The sequence below is a fragment of the Podarcis liolepis genome (genome assembly GCF_965112155.1).
Source record: "Podarcis liolepis genome assembly, chromosome: 14".
NCBI classification, from domain to species: domain Eukaryota; kingdom Metazoa; phylum Chordata; class Lepidosauria; order Squamata; family Lacertidae; genus Podarcis; species Podarcis liolepis.
In genome coordinates, this window is record NC_139569.1 from 29,991,751 (window position 1) to 30,008,172 (window position 16,422).

Here is a 16,422-nt window from a genome sequence, read left to right on the forward strand (position 1 = left end):
GGTTGGCTTTTTTCTCCAGGCAGTGTGATGCTTCTGAATACCAGTTACACAGGAGGGGAGATGGTTGTTGCCCTCGGGTCCCACTTGCAGCCAACCCACGGGCCTCTGGTTGGCCACTGTGAGAACATGATGCTGGAGTATATGGACCATTGGCCTGATCACACAGGCTCTTCTTCTTATATTCTTGTGTTGGGTTGTTTTTCTTTCTGTGATCAGCCAGTAATGTGTTCCATTTCAGCAGCCAAAGAACAATTTGTTACTAAGCCTTATTTCCTAGGCAGAAATGCCAAGTGCATTTGCGCTGCTTCATCTCAACAGCTAATTAAAACAGACATGCCCACCTTTTAAACTCTGCATCTTGTAAACTGATCTCATTTTGCTTTGGGGTCAGTTGTCTGCACATGGGGGGAATGTGGTCTGAATGGAAAACGAAATGGGTACCCACAAAAGTCTTCATTATATATTCGCACAATAATCCACATCACACAAGAGACTGCTTGATCTTCTTGCCCAGTTCCTGTTTGTACTGTCTCTACTTCCTCCTACATCGAGCATGCTCCCTTGAAACATGACTACATTTCATTGGATGCCATTGCTGGACACCTAGCCTCCCTTCCACTGTGAAGAAAGAAAGGTGCAAACAGCCTTTTCCCCCTTTCATGGGGTGTTGGTAGGGCATGAGCACACATTTTGTGGTCTGCTGTCAGGAGCGAGCCAGCAATAAATCACATGGAGTAAGTGAAGTTAACACTTGATTAGAAGAAACAGGATCAGCTCAGGAGTGTCAAGCCTATTGACACAGCAACACTTCTTTGATATGTCTTCCCCCTATGAGGCAGCTGTATAAGTTTCCTCCTCTCTCTGGTCATTTTCAAGCAAACTGAGACTATGCTGGCCTGCTGGCCTTTGCTCCTCCCACTTCATGTCTCTCCTGGTCCTGAGAGACCAGAAAGGGGGGGGAGTTTGTCACAGCAGGAGGGGGAGACACCCTGGCTTCTTCACCTGCCTGACTCATCCCTGCCTCTGGGCCTCCTTCCTCTGATTCTAGACTTCTCTCTGCCACCGACTCGCCCTTCTCACTAAACCCTCTTCAGCTTCTGACACCTCCTCCTCCCAATCGTCCTCCTCATCTCCCTCTGACCACTCATTGTCGTCCCACCACCAATCCCCAGGCTCCGAGTCTTCTTCCCTTGGCTGTTCCCCCACTGATCCCTCCCACAATTCCTCTGTGTCCATCCAGTCCATGGCATCTCTATTTTTCTGCTCATTTGAATGTGGCAGCCATTTTGTGTTCTGCCATGTCCCCACACCAGCCATTTTGTAACTGGCGCCTGTGGCACTTTCTCAAAATTCCAAACCTTGGCATTCTTAGTTTAATCACCTGGTCCTTACATGCAACTAAGGGTATGGTCATGGATGGAGTTGGGGATTGTTAATTTACTGATCTATTTTGATATATGCACAGGCCTTGTTCCTAAAGCTGCGCAAAAGAGTAGTCAACTTCCTGATGTTCATTAGAATTAATTAACAATATTCTGTCTCTTGGAGACTCAAAGGGAGTCTGGGAGGGTGGGATTGACAGCTGTTTCAAAAATGGGTTTGACACGCAGGCTAAAAGGAAGCATCTGCAGGGACTCGGGCATCTTTCATTTGAGCAGAGCAGGAGCCACAATTTGGCTTGATGAAAACTGCCAGTGAATTATAAACGGGAAGAAACAGCCTGGCTGACAGATTTACAATGGTGAAAAACTAAAGGCAAAAGTCTCCAGCTCAAGAGTTGCTATTTTTTTAAATAAAAAAGACTTATTGTTAGAGTAGTTTGAACTCCATTGTTTTCTGTTATAAAAATGTGGCTGGCTTTTTTTAAAAGTCATTTTTTTCTAGCACGGATCAACAGATTTAAAGAGCTTTCACCTGGTAAAAAAAAATGTAAGGTTTCTATGACAGGGAAACCTCTGAGAAGGTGCCATCACTGATTTTTTTTTTCTTGCCAGGAACCATCCCACAAAGACATTCAGTGGTGGGCCTCCCAAAATATAATCACCATCCAGGCTGGCTTCAATGAGAACATAGCAACACAAGAAGTCAACCAGACAGGAGAAACCACGGCTGAGGAACCCCTTGAGGGGCCCTCCAGTCTGCAACCTGTTGCAGAATCCCTGGAGCTGTCAGATGAAACCACTCCTCAGTCCTCAAAAATGCCATCACCAAAAAGGGCTGGGTCCCTGCCAAAGAGTGACACTATAGCATGTCAAAAGGCTCAGAGTTGCTGTGCTATTGGAAAGTACCTGGTGAGTAGTACATGGTGAGTAGACACACCATGAAACTCCTTTACTACCAGCAGTTGTGATCAGGGCATGGTGCAAGAACCAGGACAGTCCTGTTTCATCATTTGAGGTGAGATGGAAAGCTGCTGCCCACTCCTCACCAAAGCCTTGCCTTAGAGGATAAGCTGTGGAGAATTGAGGAGAAGTGGTGGCAGCAGTAAGGTCTCACGAGAGCTCCATGAGATATCTCAGGATCTTGCCAGAAGCCACCATCATTCCTTGCTTCTCCAGCAGCAGCAGCAGAGGTAGGTGGGGTGCCTCTGAGTGTGCCACCCCTTGGGATTCTGCCACCCGAGGCAGCTCCGTCAGTTTGCCTCATGCGTGGGCTGGCCCTGTTCAAGAAGCAAAAGTACATAAGGTCTCCCTCTTGAACCTTCTAGTCTCTGGAAACAACATAGGTATTTGATTCCTTGTTGGTATGTGCTCGCATCTCGGTCTCCTGGCTTCATGTGGTGTACCTTGCTAAACACCCTATGATATTGACCTTGGGCTGGATCAAGACATATTTAAAAAATGCATTGTAAAGCTCATAATGGGAAATCACATTGCCAAAGGATCAAGCTCTACAGGGCCATCCAGCGTCGCAGTGTTATAGCACATTTAAAACGCTTTTTTTGACTGATGTAGCTGAGTCCTTGGACTGTTTCCTGTCCTTACTTCAGGACCACAATTGGAACCTGGACTGATATGCTTGACCTTGGTCCACTTGGACTGTGCTGCACCAGCAACCCAGTCTGGGTTGGTGGGTAGTTGGTGAGAGGCTTGTACCAACCCTTGGACCCTAGCCTCTGAGGGTATCCACTGGAGTGTAACACTAATTCAGGCCCATGGCTCATCTAGTCCATAATCCTGTGGCCAGTCAGATCCCCCAATGGGAAACCCATAAGCAGGGCCCCAGCACAACAGCACTCACCTGCAATTCCCAGCAAGTGGTCTTCAGAGGCATACTGCCTCCAACAGAGGATGTAGAAGCTAACAACTGTAGCTGGTGGCTGTGATTAACCTTATCCTCCATCAGTTTGTCTAATCCAAGTTGGTGGCCATTACTGGGTCATGTGGGAGCAAATTTTAAAGGCTGGAATTCTGTGCTGCGTTAAGAAGTCCTTTGCTTTGACTTGGAGCAGGTGATCCTTAATTGTTGTAACCTGCCCTGGGACCTTAGGGTGATTAATAGTGATTAATTACCTAGTGAAAGTTACCTCTGCTTGGAAAAAAACAAAACACCATTCTCCATCAATTAAAGTGAAAAGAAACAGCATTCAAAGTTATGAAAGGAAAGAGTAAACTCATGATCAGTGGTGTACAGAGTTGTTGTTGTTATCTCTGTCTGTCTCATCCCCTAGACTTGGGTCTTATTGGGCACCGTTTCGTTGTATGTCACTCTCCGTGTTTCTCAAGAGATTTCTTTGGCTTTCCTCAAAGGATGACAAACAGAGCAAGACCTGTCTGTCTCCTCAAATTTATTTTTAAAGGGAACAAAAATGATCTTGAGCTTCTGTCTGTGGGGAAAAAATATGCCACCGCCCTACAAAAACAGACACACAACACAACACTGTTCATAGAGCTGGTTGTGAATGTTTAGATGCAGTTCCATGGAGACATCCCTGCCCTAATAAAGACGTAAGTCTACAGATAATGCTGGTTTATTGAATTAGCTGCCCATCTGGTAAACCTGAGTCATAGCAATTTCTAATTTTCTAATTTTCTGAGAGCAGAAGTGCTTTTGGGCAAGGGCTGTAGCTCAGTCATAGATCATTTGCTCTGCATGTAGAAGGTTCCAGGTTCACTTTCTACCATCTCCAGGTAGGGCATGGAGAGAGAAATCCTGTCTGAAATCCTGAAGAACGTCTGTTTCTCAAAGCAATACTGAACTAGAGGTTTTGCATGCAAAAGGTCTCAGGTTTGTTCCCTGGCCTTTCCAGGTAGGGCTGAAAAGGTTACCTGCTGGAAATCCTGGAGAGCTGCTGCTATCATTTGGTGTAGACAACATCAAGGTAGATGGGCCAATGACATGAATCTGTATGACAATGTGATAATAAGACTGAAATTCTAGCAGCAGTCAAATAGTTCAGTGAGTTGTTTTCCTGCTGATTTCAACCAAGCACACAAAAGGGGGGAAAGATGGGGGGTTGGTGGAATCAATCCCATGACCAGGTTCCTTTGATGGATAAGGGCTGGTGTGTGTTGCAATGTGTTCTGTTATTCAGGCCATGTTTTCAGGTCACATTTGTGAATTAATCAATCTCCTTACCTGGCTTTTCAGAGACTCTCTCTGGCCCTGGGCACATACTTCTATAATGAGCTGACTTTGGTACTGCCGCCCTGAACAGATGCTGACACCAGGATGCAAGGCCTGGATTCACAAAGAAAAAATGAATGGGTTAGCACTTGCTCTGAGGAAAGTCCATGACCAGCGATAAGTAGAATTTTCCTGCAGTGAGGTTGCATTGCAGTGCCATTTTATTCTTGGTAAGTGAGAAGGGAGTTGCATCTTCTGACCTTTGCTCATGTCTGATGGCTTGAAAGAGGCCTGCACAAAACAAATCACTTTTTAAGAGTCTGGAAGGTACAACTTGATTGCACACAAGTGTCTGTGCAATGCAAGGCTGGTGCAAATTGCCAGAGGTTTTGAAGTGGAGGTGCTACTCGATGAAGTCAAATACCTTACTCTTTAAGTCCCTGTGGCAGCTTGCTGCAGTTTGTGTGTGGAATTGCTGCTAGCCTGATCTCTGCTGTGTTGATGCACCACCACTGCATATGACTACAGCTGCCAAATCAGCAAGGATAAGGTGACACAAGGGACTCAGTGTGGGTCCTAGAAAGCAGGGGTGTGAAATCTGTGGGCCTCTTGGATGTTGTTGGACTGCAACTCCCACTATCCTTGGTCATTGGCCATGTCGGCTGGGGCTGATGGGAGCTGTAGTCCAACAACTGTGGAAAGGCATCACATTGACTGCACCTTGTTTGGACCAACCTGAAAGCATTTATAGCCAAGCAGGTTCAGGTGGAATCAATGAACTGCCTAACAGAATGGAACCATGGCAGAAGCAGGAAGCACGATTCTGCTTTTTGTGATCTTTTCAGCCAGTGTGGTGACTAGAGCATTGAACAAGGACCTGCAAGACCACAAGGAAAGGTGGGATGTAAATTTCCTACTGGAACTAGATAGGTCAGGGATTGAATCTGGAATTGTGGTTGATGCCGATTGGGCCTGGCAGGACAGGAAGGTAGGGAGGCTAACAGTAGGTGGCGCCAGAGCTAGTGACACAACCAACCAATTTTAGATTTGTCCCCATCCTCCATTCTGCTGAGATCCACAAGGACAACACAAAGGCTGCATCCACACAGTAGTTTATTTTGTTTCCCTGACATTTCCCTAGCTGTTAATTTCCTCATTATGTTTGAGCTTCCACACAATGTAGAAGCCAATTTTAGAAAACTAATGGAATATAGTGCATGTAAACCTCTCATTTCCATCTAATTTGATTCCAGGGAAAGAGATGTTTTGTAGCCGTCTTAACCCAGAGAACGAGGAGGGGTGTTTTCATGGGGAATTCCTGGGGGAGCAAAAGCACACAAAGGTGGAGAAGATGGGAGATTAGCAACATCGTTCAATGATGTTCATTGCTGTGTCACAGGCAGGCAAGTGAGGGCTGGCTGCAAGTAAACTGAGACTAGTGGGGGCAGTTCCCCATTGGTTGAAATGGACCAGCCCCCACTGATTTCAGACCTTCTACAGGTAGAGTTCCTAAGGTCTCCTGGACCCAGGTTGTTCAGGGCCTGATAAACTTCTGCATCAGGAAATTTTTAATGTTTGACATTTCAATATGTTTTTATATGTGTTGGAAGCTTCCCAGAGTGGCTGGGGCAACCCAGCCAGATGGGCGGAGTATAAATAATAAAATTATTATTGTTGTTATTAGAGTGAACGCTCTCCCACCAAGCTGCAATCTCTCCTCTAGTGTGTTACCCCTAGAATGTTGGTTTCTCCTTTCTCCAAACTATCAATTTGTGAGGTGTGTGAAGGTTGAGGGAGAAGTGGAGAGATCTTTTTGCCTCCCCAAATCCTACAAAGGCAAAGCTGTGAGGTGGAGATAAGACAGCGAGTTGAAACGCTCGCAGATGGCAGTTGCTATAAAACAGGACAAAGAACCCTTTAATTAAGTCTTCCTCTCCCCACTGATTAAAATTCAGAAAAGATTAACCATGGCATTTGTACTGTACCAGGAAAAACGAATCATAACAATTACCCCCAGCCTGCCCAGTGCTGGCTCAAGCGCAGTTCATTATTCTGGCAAAGGCTGGAGATATCTGCATATGTGGGAAGAAGGTTTTCTGTAGTCAGCTGAAGCACAGCCACAAAGATTGGCTGGCTGTTTGTTCCTTTTGAGCAGGGGTGCTCAACCTGTGGTACTCCAGCTGGAATGGACTTCAACTCCCACCAGCCCTAACCAGCAAGGCCCATGGTCAAGGCTGACGGGAGTTGGAGTTAACAGAGTCAAGAGAGTTTCTTGAAGACATTTTCAGATGAAGGGGAAGGGGGTGAAAACAGTTAGTTTGGGGAAGGCAGTGCTGCTGTTTATTTATTTAGATATGCTTTGAGGGCAAAAGTCATCTCAGGGCAGCTTCCAAGATGAAAACAAACAACTAGAGACAATTCATGCAGGTGGAATCAGATCTTGGAAAGTTCATTTTTTGAAAAAGGAATGGGCTAAGGTTCAAGATGTCCCCAAAGAAACGAATTCCAGTCCACGTTTGTTCCTTTACAGAACAAACCAGTTTGGGTCTTGTTCAGTTGACAATTTAATGGAAGTGCATGTAAATGCATGCATGCATGCATGCATAAATAAATAAATACATACATAAATATCTAACATTCAGGAGCTGCTGTGTTGAAATGACCTAATGTATGAATTTTGCTCTCAGAAGAGTGGCAGGCAGTAGGGAAAGGGACAATTCATGCAGCTTGGCGCTGCATGCTTTCCCTTATAATGTTTTAATACCACTTAATGTAATAATCAGCTCTAAGCAGTTTGCAGTTAAATTATCTCAATAACATTCAGCAGCATTTCCTATAAACACAGCAAAAACATATATCATAAATAAATCTGTTATTTTATTATTATTGTTGTTGTTGCTGCTGCAATTATTTATTATTATTACACTTGGTGATGATGTATATATCCCACTTCGGCAGCTTACAAGTGATGTTCAATGACATATTTTAAAAGCACAACAAATAATACTATCATATTAAAAGGAACCAGGAACCATCGCACAGGGGAATCGATGGATCATGCAGGGGATGTTGTTGCTCTTTCTGTTGTGGTTCTGGAGTTCAATCCATGGCATCTTTAGGTAGACCTAGGAGTGTCTGAAAGCCTGGTGAGATACTGCCAGTCTGTGTGGACAATATTGAGCTAGATGACCCATTGGTCTTCCTCAGAGTGGGGCAGCTTCCTATGTCCTTATCAGAGTCTACTGCCCAGGCTGTTCATAGGCTAGCATGTATGTATGTAGGTATGTATATCTATATGTTGATGCCACATGATCTTATTTTTTTAAATGTGTCTATTAACTTTGCTTTGTGACAGATCAATATGTGCAATCATTAATCCAATGCATATAAAGGCAGTGCTTTTATGCCCATGGATAGTGTGGAATAACTCTTTGGAAGAAAGCCCTACTTTAAAAAGAAGGACATTTACTTTCTTTTCTTGGTTGTGAAGAACAGAGTCAAATCCTATTCTACATTCCCAAAATATTAGATTCAAAAACAAAGACACCTAGCAGATGATTTTTTAAGCATGCAGGTAACTAATTCCAAAATGACTGCTACTTATCAGCAACACTGCACTCTATTGATCTGTTGAAAGACAAGCCCATTTTGTTTCACTGTCCCTGGTGGCTTCTTAAGATGTGATCAATACTTCCTCTGCTAAACTGAGGCCCCTCCTCTGCTTTTTTCAAATGCAAAGACAGAACACAAAAAAGTTACCTCATGTGTGGTATAGGAAACCACTTCCCCAGAAGTCAGTTGCAACCCCCAGGAGCCCCTATCTGGCACCTGAGACTCCTCCAGTCATGGTTTCCTCCTCCCAAAAAGAATTCTGGGAGCTGTAGTTTGTTAAGGGTGCTGAGAATTGTTAGGAGACCCCTATTCCCCTCACAGAGCTACAATTCGCAGAGTGGTTTGACCTCTTCTGGAAATTGTAAGGTAAAGGTAATGGAACCCCTGACCATTAGCTCCAGTCGTGGCCGACTCTGGGGTTGCGGCGCTCATCTCACTTTATTGGCTGAAGGAGCTGGCGTACAGCTTCCTGGTCATGTGGCCAGCATGACTAAGCCGCTTCTGGCAAACCAGAGCAGCGCACGGAAATGCCGTTTACTTTCCCACTGGAGTGGTACCTATTTATCTACTTGCATTTTGACGTGCCTTCGAACAGCTAGGTTGGCAGGAGCTGGGACCGAGCAACGGGAGCTCACCCCGTCACGGGGATTCGAACCACCGGCCTTCTGATCGGCAAGTCCTAGGCTCTGTGGTTTAACCCACAGTGCCACCCGCGTCCCTCTGGAAATTGTAGCTCTGTTTAAATGCATGGTGTGACTGTGACGTTCAGAATTTGAGGGACTGACCTTGTCCACGCAGGATTCTGGTTGCAGGCCGAAACCATAACTCTGTGAGAAGCCTGCCGAGCAACCACAACGGCTGTGAATATTCCATTTGTGGTTGGAATATTCCAACCACAACGGCTGTGAATATTCCATTTCTTCAGGTTCCGAGCAGAAGCCACCGAAATAGGGTCACTGTATGTCCTTCCACTCGATTACCCACAACAGGCCTCCTGTGTTCATGTGGACACATCGCTGTGCGCTGCTAGCGCTTTTGAAAGCCAGCGCAATGGAATAACCCAATTCCACATGAGCAGGCTAAGAGGCCCAGAGAAATTTCCAATGAGAAAGAGGTTAGTTATCCTGAAACATTCATAAGCAGGGCCAGCACAGCTGCCGGATTGAGGGAAAGGCTGGTGGCAGCGTTGCTGCTGTCAGCTCAGTGGCTGTCAGGTGAGGTGAAGGTTGACAGGTGTGAGAATAAGGATGGGTGAAAAGCCCTCCTGGTGCTGAGTCAGCCTGAGGACAGGGAGAGAGTCCCGTTTCAAACTGTGAATGTCCTGTTGTGCCTGGGAAGCTTGCAAGCAGCACACAAGAGTGATGGTCTTTCTCTATGGCTTGTGTCTAATAACTGGTACTCAGAGGTAGTGGTTGGGGAGAAATCCTATTCAGTTTGCATTTAAAGGCAAACCTATTTAATTTGCACTTCCTTAAACGGCACGAGAACCAAAACACAGCCCTCCTTCAAAACCCACACTTTCCCCAATTTTGCCGTGAAGTTCTCCAGCCAATTAATGTGTACAGAAATGCATTGACTGTGCTAAAGCTTGCATTAAAAATGCATCTATTAGGAGAAAAGGCACACTGAAAGGCTGGCGAATTTTCGTGAGAACTGTTCTTTAAAAAACTCCCCACATTGGAAGACTGGCAGATAAAAATGGTCGAATACGTGGCACTGGCAAAGCTGATGGGGAAGATCTGGAATCGGCGTGATGACTTGTTTCAAAAGGACCAGAGCAAATTTATACTCTATATGAAAGAAAATTGTAAACAGTTGAAAACGTTTTTAGGTTTGAGTTGAAATGTTTGGTAATGGGAAAATAAGGGGATGATTTACATACAAGAAGGTGAATGCTAAAAGATTGACATAAGGTAAAGCAGTGGATATAGGAATGTGAAGAAATTGGTAAAGTTGTGTGGAAGTCAGTTAGAGGGAGGGAATGAGGTTGATGCTTTATTTAAGCAATGTTTTAAGTTATGGATTTTTTATTTTTGATATGGAAATGTAATGAAATATGGAAAACTTAATAAAAATCATATTTTTTAAAAAGAGAACTGTTTAAAAATTGCAAATGAGGAAGACTGAAACTAAGGTGGAAAGTGCAACTGGTTCCACTGTACTAGGCTCTGAGCCTAGGGGGTGCCGCAAGGCGTCACAACTATGATGTAGTCATATTGAACAGAACAGAAGGTGAGAGGCAGGGGGCGCTGAATTTTGGCTCCACACAGGGCACTGCTGAACATTGACAGACCAAAGTCTTCTTCTGGTTTGATGGCGGCAGTGTTCTGTTCAGAAAGGAAGGTTCCTTACGGATTCACCATTCAAAGAGCCCCAGGCATCTTCTTGAGAATCAACTAGTGGTGCGTCCCAGGTTAGCCTGAAAAGTGCCTGCAGTATTGCCTGTTGCCACTTATTTATCTGCGCAATGACTAAATCGATTACCCATTTATTTGTTGACTTGGCAGGAGATAGGTCTTCTCCAGCGTATTGTCTCTCCTCCTCCTCCACTGTTAAATTCTTAACTAATACTGTGCCCATTTAGTTCCCATGCTAGGTGGATAAAGCAGAACTGAAACAAAGAGAGAGAGTGTTTCTACCTGTTCCAAAGCCATCTCCTCTCTAGGGGTCTCTGCCAAGCAAGAGTAGAATAATGGCAGTAGGTTAAGAGCTATGCATTCTGTTATTTCCAAGAGGCGAAGGACTTGCGGTTTTATCTCGAGGAAGCAGATTATTAAGAATCAGCAAATACCATTCTGAAACTGAGAAGATAAAAATGCCTTGCTGTGACGGAAAGCAATGCTCAGCCCTGAACCCCACGGAGGCAGGTGGAATTCTGGGGTGGGAGGCAGGAGGGTTGTGGGTCTGGAGGAGGAAAAGAAAAAGGATTAGCAAGAGCTGCAATTGCTTTTGCCATTTGACTTTGCATTAATCTTCCTATGACATCTCATATTTATTTTTTCTATGTGTAGCCATGTGGAGTAGTAGCCAGAAGTATAAAAAGAGAGAGAGAGAGAGAGAGAGAGAGAGAGAGAGAGAGAGAGAGAAGGCTGAGAGGAAATAAAGATGAAACAAAACCATGAAGCTGCTTGCTGAAATTTTGAATGTATGTAAATGAGGTACATTTTTAAAAATAATATTTCCAATTATGGATGGTGGCAGATGTGGTTTAAGGGTGTGTGTGGAGAGAACAAGGTATAAATGATTGAATTTAACAAATGAATCATTCATTGCCTTACAATTCATGCATAAGAACTTGACAGTTCCAAGCAAATATTTACGAATCATCGCATGACCTTGCCCACCTTGCTTTCATGTGGCATCCCAAATGCAAATTTTTAACCTCGGTATTTTCCCTGGGAATATTTCCTAAATTCTGAAGGATGAAGGATTGGTTTTCAGTGTCGTGTGTGTCTGCTGTGTGTGTGTGTGTGTGTATGTGTGTGTGCGCACCCCAAAATTATATAACACCAGAAAGAAGGGAAAGGGAAAAAATGACTCGGTCTGCAGAATAGGTTTTCACAGGTCCCTCCTGTTCTTCCTTGTTATGGTGCTGTACAGTGGTACCTCTGATTACGTACTTAATTCATTTCAAAGGTCCGTACTTAACCTGAAACTGTCCTTAACCTGAAGCACCACTTTAACTAATGGGGCCTTCTGCTGCTGCTGTGCGATTTCTGTTCTCATCCTGAAGCAAAGTTTTTAACCCGAGGTGCTATTTCTGGGTTAGCGGAGTCTGTAACCTGAAGCGTATGTAACCCGAGATACCACTGTATGTCCAAACCCAAGTTGGACCAGTTAGTCCTTTAGTAGAGCACGGGGAACTGCCTTATGCTAAGTCAGACCACTGGTCCATCTAGGTCAATACTGACCACTGTGGCTGGCAGCAGCTTACCAGGGTTTCAGGCAAGATAAATGGGCAGTTCTTCAGCTATAGAACTGTCCTCTGTAAAGATGGTAGCACAGATGAGCAAACCAGGTTATATCTAGCTCAGAATATGCAGACCAAAGCAGTATGCTATTTGTGTGTGTGTGTGTTTTAAAGCAGTTTGTTTAGACAAGTTTTGCATAAGCCTCCAAATTTCTCAGTGATTATCTGCACACTGCTAAATCCAAGCAGGAGGGAAGAATGCTCAAATTTCCACAGAGTAAATCTGCTCCTAATCTCCAGCTGAGTGACTGCAGCTTCTGTTCCTCTTATGAAGAGCTTGCAAGAGAGGCATACAGCTTTCCTTTGAAATCTGAGTATCTGTGCAAAATAATTATGTTTTGTTCAGGGCTATTGGAGTGGGGGGGGGGGGAGGAAACATGCTTACTTTTCCATTTTGCCCTTTTGTTGAGTTATTTACTTGGCTTGATGATATTTTGGCGTTATGAACTGCTAGACTCTTCAGGGAGCTGCGGCAAACCTCCCGTCAGTTACTCACTTTAAGCTTTTAATCCAAAATGCAAGCAAGTTAGATAGAAGTGGGGGGCGGGGGCAGGTTTCTTTGGATATAAGCAGAATAGAGTCAGTGTGGTCTAGTGGTTAGAGGGTTGGAAGACCCAGGTTCAAATTCCCACTCACTATGAGAGCTCACTTTGAGCCTAATCATCTTCATAGGGTTGTTGTGGGGATAAAACAGGGAAGAGTAAGAATCATGCACACTTCTTAGAGTTCCTTGGATGAAAGTTATGGAAATACAGTGGTACCTCAGGTTAAGTACTTAATTCATTCCGGAGGTCCGTTCTTAACCTGAAACGGTCCTTAACCTGAGGTACTACTTTAGCTAATGGGGCCTCGAGCTGCTGGAGCACAATTTCTGTTCTCATCATAGAATCATAGAATCATAGAGTTGGAAGAGACCACAAGGGCCATCGAGTCCAACCCCCTGCCAAGCAGGAAACACCATCAGAGCACTCCTGACATATGGTTGTCAAGCCTCTGCTTAAAGACCTCCAAAGTAGGAGACTCCACCACACTCCTTGGCAGCAAATTCCACTGCCGAACAGCTCTTACTGTCAGGAAGTTCTTCCTAATGTTTAGGTGGAATCTTCTTTCTTGTAGTTTGGATCCATTGCTCCGTGTCCGCTTCTCTGGAGCAGCAGAAAACAACCTTTCTCCCTCCTCTAAAGCAAAGTTCTTAACCCAAGGTACTATTTCTGGGTTAGCGGAGTCTGTAACCTGAAGCGTATGTAACCTGAAGCATATGTAACCCGAGGTACCACTGTAAATAAAATGGCACCTAATGGCAGCTGTTCATGCTCACCAATTCTCACTTTCTCCATCCTTTCCACCCAACCAGGTCAATCATTAACCCTACATTATCTTTTTCAACCAACCATTCAGTTCCAACAATACTACTACACCCCACATGCAAAGAGTAACTGCCAAGTCCACACATTTAAGATACCATACCCATCTGTGAAGCACTAACACACCCCTCTTCGATTTCTCACCTGGAGGAGGCCCTGTTCTAGACCAGTGCAGGATCTTACACTGGAACATTCCCCTAATCTACTTTAATAAACCTACAGATCTTGCAATTTATTAGCTGCGGTCTCGGATTTTTATAATTCTCAATATCTAAGGCACTGATCCTTTCACTTTTTTTGTCGCTTGCAAGTGTGCGGATCCCCTGTTAAGTCATCTCTCTTCTTTCCGATGCTCCAGAGTCAAAATGATCAGAGGGGGAGAAGGGGTCTGCTTGGGACCTTTAGAGACGAGTGGGCTAATACGTTTCATAAAATGTTCTGCCACTGCAAAAATGTTTCATTTCGTTTTTCTTTATCCCTTGAAAGTGACACGTTCCCATTATGGTTCCCATTATGCTAAAACTGACTGATCCCTCCCTTACAGAGCTTCATGGGGGGAGATTATATGGCAGCAATATGGTAGGCTGCGGTTACCATGGCAACCCTCTTCCTCGCTCTGGGAATTCAGGGACTAAATTTATTTCAAGACAGGGATCTAAAAACAGCTGACAGTATTCCAGCTGAGGCGCACTTTTAGCCACCTAAATTAACCTCCATTTGCAGGGCAGATACGGATTTAATTGGGGAGGGTGGGTTGTTTCACACACTGCAATTTTCCCACATAGAGATAATCCTTGGGTGAGGGGAAACACTTCAGCTGAGCTGAAACGACTTAGCCAGCTCTGAGCTTGTTTTGAGGGGAGTGTTCTATTTCTTTGAAACTTGCTGGGATCATATTTGGTGATGGGCCAAACTCTGTGGTTGAGCACCTGTGTTATATGCAAAAAGTCCCGGGTTCAGTCCAAGACACCTCCGGGTTGGGCTGGGCATGTCTCCCCCACCTGAAACTTTGGAGAACTGCTGTCGGTCAGTGTAGACAACACTGAGCTAGATGGTCCGACTCAGTGCCTTGGGTGGGTGATGGGAGTTGGTATCCAAAACATCTGGAGGACAACTGATGGTTTAAATGTCCCCAGTGTAATGTATTTGTAGGCCCAGATGCAGTGATGGGGTGTGCCGCTGGCAAATTCAAGGAGGTATGTATTGGTTTCAAAACAGGACACAACTTTATTGATTGCAGCTGAAACAGGTTTGAGATAGGCAACCAGCCCACCTGGGAATGACAATATTAGGGTCCGCCGATGGTGTGAACTGCATCTGGTGAACCCTGACTTGTCACTGGTGGGGGGCGTTGTGGCCCTGAGCCCCGAAGCTAGGTGTGTGAACAGGAAGTACTATCTCCAGGAGTGCCAATTTGAATGAAATATGGGGGGCAGGTAAGCTCCATAATCAATTACAAGGCACAACACACACACACCATTTCAATAGCAATGCACATCAGCTTGATGGGGCAGCCCCCTTTGGTATTTTACTGGGGAGGCTGAAGGGACCTTGGCCTCTAGGAGTTGGCTCCTATGCCTCCAACCTCCCCCCCCATCCAACACTTAGGAGGATACCCCTATGACATGTGATGGGGGCAACTTACCCCACCCACTCTCCCTAAAGATGCAGCCCAAGGCCTCTTCCACCCTAAAGTTGTGACAATTCCTCTGAAGTGGACAAAATGTGCCAACTCTGTAGGAAACCAGTCTGCAGGAAACTTCCTCCCTGGTCCTGAAAACAGTGACCAACAGATTTCCATAGCAAGGTATGTGAGTAGAATTGACTCATTTCCCTTGAATACAGTGGTACCTCGGGTTACAGACACTTCAGGTTACAGACTCTGCTAACCCAGGAATAGTACCTTGGGTTAAGAACTTTGCTTCAGGATGAGAACAGAAATTGAGCTGCAGCAGCGGGAGGCCCCATTGGCTAAAGTGGACATCTCAGGTTAAGAACAGTTTCAGGTTAAGAAAGGACCTCCAGAATGAATTAAGTTCTTAACCCGAGGTACCACTGTAGTTCTGAAGCCAAAACAAGATAGGTGAGTGGGAGTGAAAGTTTGAAGAAGACTGGGGTGCCTGAAAGCACCTTTCACCTCCTTATGTTCCCTCAGAGCAGACCTGGACAGGTGAAGTCTTCACCCAAGTCCGCCCTGAAGTCCCGCCCTTCAGAAGCCTGACTTGGATGCCAATTGGCTCCTGGGTCCTTGTGGATTTTCCCTGGCTCCACCACAGCCATGAGAACTGCTAGGAGTGGAGTCTACTGCCAGGCTATGAACACAACTCCTGGTAAGTGGGGGGGGGGGATGGGAGATGGAACTGACAACATCTTCTGACTGCGTATTTTAATGATTGTTAGTCATAGTGACCCTCTCTCCTTTTTACATCTGTGCTGGAGTCTCAGCGCCACTGAATCATCCCATTTATTTAATTCATCTCTAAGTGATGTACAACATAAAAACAATAAACAAAATATTATTATTATTTTAAAAAGACAGAACATAAAAACCAGTAGAACGGCAGTATACCAATAGAACAAAGAAAAATGGGAATCTAGGGGATTCATATAAAAAGTCTGATCCAATGAGTCACTGAAAGCCTAGGAAAGTGATAGATCTTTACAAGACATCTGAAACCACAGAGAGTTGATGCTTCATGTGTGGCAAAAGAAAGAGCATTCCATAGGAGAGGCATGATAGTAGAAAGCACACATTTTGGGGTCACTGCCCAATGATACTCTCTAGGGTGTGGTACCACGAGCAGAATTTAAATGGATGATCTAAGTGATCTGACAGCAACCTTTTCCAACCTAGTACCCTCCAGATGTTTTGGACTACAACTCCCATCAGCCTCAGCTGGGACAGCTGGG